The sequence below is a fragment of the Arachis duranensis genome, chromosome 10, assembly GCF_000817695.3.
Source record: "Arachis duranensis cultivar V14167 chromosome 10, aradu.V14167.gnm2.J7QH, whole genome shotgun sequence".
In the NCBI taxonomy this organism is placed as follows: Eukaryota; Viridiplantae; Streptophyta; class Magnoliopsida; order Fabales; family Fabaceae; genus Arachis; species Arachis duranensis.
In genome coordinates this window covers 37880367-37884163 of record NC_029781.3, presented here as the reverse complement: position 1 = coordinate 37884163, position 3797 = coordinate 37880367, and the positions used below count along the sequence as shown (strand labels likewise).

Below are 3797 nucleotides of genomic sequence, written 5' to 3'. Positions count from 1 at the left end.
TGAGCCTTGATGGTTCTGAAACGGATGAGAAAATTATCATTGATGCATAGTCGGATTTAGATGATGATTGAGTGCAAGTTGTCGTGTTCGAGAGATGAGTGCTATGATGTTTGGTCATGGTGACCTTGGATTTAGATCAAGATTTGTAATGATCGGTTTCAGAGGAATCGTTTGGAAACCTTTAAATTGCAATACTGATGCGGTACTGAGATTTGGTTTGAGGGAACCCGTGACGGGTGGTAAACTCCAATTTTTTTGGGGAGGTGCTGTTGAATTTCTTTTTCCCAAGAATTTGAAGGAGTGTTGGTTATATTTTTGAAAATGATTTTTGATCTGGGTGACTTCAACAAAAGAGATGTGTCTCGAAAGCTTTTATAGATTAGTAAAGGAAAGCAGATTCTTAAGAGTTTGTCAGCTTGTTAGTCCAAACTCATTGAATTCTAAAAACGAAGAAAGCTTTGATTGATTATAGTGATGTGGGATGATGGCTATGATTAACGAAGATGGTAATATTATTGATGACATGATTTGAGATTTAATAGGGTGTGGGTTGATGAGACGATAAAAGTAAGGAACGAGGCTGTTGGTTAGTGTTGAACGAATGAACGAGACCCTTGAAGATAGAAAAATCAGAGCGCGGTAGCGGAAGCGCGTAGAGTAAAAGGACATTGGAACTGTTATGTGTTGAATATAAAGGCAGACTACGCTCGTGTACTCGTAGTGATGGATGGAATTTTCGAGGGCGAAAATTTCTGTTAGGGGGTAGAATGTAATATCCGGTCTAACCGAAATTAATTAAATAATGAGTTAAGTAGGATCGAATATGATTGGAATATTTGGCAATTGGAATTTGATGATTTAAATATAATATTTGGATTCAGTGAATTTTTCCGAGTCGGAAGACATAGTTTTCTGCGTAAAAGCGCGCAGTGGAATTTTGACCGACAGTACCGGCTGAGACCTGTCTGGTACTGCAGCTGAAAAAATTGATTATGAGTAAATAAGATTAAGAAATGAGGAATTATGATTAGGGGAGGTAGAAATATTTAAAGTGCGATTTGGAGCGCTAATCTTAAAGGTTTTGGCCCAAAATTGGGCCAACGGACAAAAATAAGTGAACCGGGCCTAAGTGGGCCCAAGACCTAACATATATAAACATTAGTTATGAGCATTTCAGCTCATTTTACCCTAAAAAGAAGGGTTGGGGCGCTGAATTAAGAAGAGAGAAGAGAAGAGAGAAAACCTAACTCTCTTTGATCTTCAAACCACCATAACTTGAGCTACAGAGCTCCGATTGACGAGCCGTTTGCGGCCACGCATCGCTCTTCTTATCCTCTACAATTCTATCTAAGTTTTGTGGTGATTATTCCATTCATCTCTGCCCAGTTTTCGAAATTCCCCACTGTTACACGTTTTTGGGAAGTTAGTGTTGAAATCTTGTGATTTTGGGTGTTTAGGGATACTCCAACATGGATTCTAAGTGGGTTCTATCCCTACTTCATATGGGCTGAGGTAAGAAGTGCTCAAACCCTTGTGATTTATCATCTTTATGAACCCTAGGTTGATGTATGAATGTGATATTGGTTATGTTAGTGCATTTGATGGTTTTGGTGCACGATTGGGAGATTGGTGTTGCTTGAGGAGCTTTGGTGAGGCTTGGAGCTAAGGTTGGTGGAGACTCCCAAAGAAGAGGCTCAATTGATTTGGCTACAAGAGGTACGGTTTAAGTTTCATTTAAGTACCGTGTGGTGTGATGAGAATTCCTATGCTAGATGCCCCTAGGATTAAGTTTGGATTGTGTAAATGGTTGGTGCTAATATGCATAGTTGGTATGTAATGTGAATTAATATTGGGTTGAGAATTGTGTGGCCTTGTATGCGTGGTGTATTGAAAATTCGATGTATTGGGTAATGAGTATTGATTTGTGGTTTATGCATTTAAATTGTGAAATTGGGCCGGAGGCCGTAAATTTTGGGCCGGAGGCCGGTAAGAGGTAAGGAAGGTAAGTTGATGTGTGCATTGTATGATGACACAAGTGATTGGATGAGTTTTAAATAATGAATATATGAATGATTGGGTTGGTTATTGAATAATAAGGTTTGAGGAGTTGAAGTGTGGAATTTGGTAATTTTGGGTGAAATTATGTAGATGAGGTATGTTTGGTTTTGGTTGGGATATATTATGTGGTCATATATGTGATTATGATGATTGATGCCTTGATGGTATGATGATGCATGAGAGATATGTATGTTGTGATATATGCTTGAGAAATGATTAAGGTTGATTTGTGGGTGAAACCACGTGATAGTGAGTATGATATTGATTATGTATAATGATGACCGATTGGAAATAGTATTGTTGGAAATTGGGATGGGGAAGGATGTGTGACATGTTAATGTGTTTGTAATTTCGCCATTTGTGGAAATGGGTAAAAATGGTTATATGGCGGTTTTGTGAATCGTGGTAAAGTATTAATGTATGAGTTGAGGAGGCTTGATGTTGATCTTGGTATATTTTGATTGATTTCAAAAAGGGTTAAAAATTGGCATGTTTTGGTTGATTTTGAAAAGAGTTGAAAATGGCTTGTTTTGAAAATAGCACTTTGTGGTTTTGTATGAAAAATATGGTTTTTGGGCATACTTTGACAGGACATAACTTGAACTACGGATCTCTGTTTTGTGCCAAATCTATTTAGAAATGAAATTGGATCCGGGATGTCCATGCCGTTCAAAGAACGGGTGAAAAACGATTTAAAATGAGAGAGTTATGTCCGTCGGAAGATTGGGGGTTGAATCTGTGAATTTTGCAGCTTTTAACTTAGAAAATTTTTAGCAGAATGACCCTCCACGCGTAGGCGCACTTGGCGCGTACGCGTCGTTCTTCGAGAAGGCACCATCCACGCGTGCGCGTGGTGTGCGCGTGCGCGTCGATGCGCTCCAACCAATGCCCAGCCACGCGTACGCACCCACGAGAGTTGTGCCAGAGTTGTGCCAGTTTTGTGCCTGGGGCGCAAATGCACCCACGCGTACGCGTGGCTAACGCGTACACGTCGTTGTCTATTTTTTTTAATCCGCGCGTCCGCGTGAATGGCGCATATGCGCCGATGAGTTTTGTGGCCATCCACACGTGCGCGTGGAGTGCGCGTACGCGTGAACCTGCTTTCATGCCAAAGTTGATTTTTGAGTTTTAAAAGTCAAATCTCATACTTCTAAGCCTCCGATCTCACCACTTATATCTTAAATCGTTATGATATGCCTAGCTATGAGGGAAGGAGTTAGGGGATGTGGTAACTTGCGAGTGAAGCAAGGGAAAAGTTATGATCAATGATGATCAACGATGATTATATGAGATATGGAGGACGACGGTAGGAGTACCGTGTATGCCATGAGCCGAAGGGCTATATCTATTGATAAATGGCTAGTTTTTGATTGAACCATGAGCCGGATGACTGAGTTATTGCCGGGTCACGGCAAAGCCATTATTGATTATGGCTGAGTATAAATGCATATATGATTAATGAATGAATGTGTTAAATGGATAATAGTGGAAGATGTTGAAATGTGATGTTTAACCCCGGGTAGTAGGCAGTGGCGTTGTCCACTTGCTCCGGGTATGAGACGAAAAAGGATGTTTATGATAAATGAGTTAATTATGGAGTTTTGAATGAATGTATTTGTGATACCTAGGTAGTAGTAAGGGTTGTGGTTCGTCCCACTTGCTCCAGGTTAATGTTTGAGATTTGATAGCAATGAGGATTGATAATATGAATTGAGATTGAATGAATATATGTTTGAGAT

General features: G+C 40.0%; 1 long non-coding RNA gene across 1 annotated transcript in view; it reads left to right on the top strand.

Annotated features, from left to right (window-relative positions):
• LOC127743231 (uncharacterized) overlaps positions 1–1735 on the top strand; it is a 14890-nt gene extending 13155 nt beyond the window's left edge. The window contains exons 2-3 of the long non-coding RNA XR_008004608.1: positions 1458–1512; positions 1594–1735. This is a non-coding gene — a long non-coding RNA (uncharacterized LOC127743231). The remainder of the gene's footprint in view (positions 1–1457; positions 1513–1593) is intronic.
• The last annotated feature ends 2062 nt before the right edge of the window (positions 1736–3797 follow it).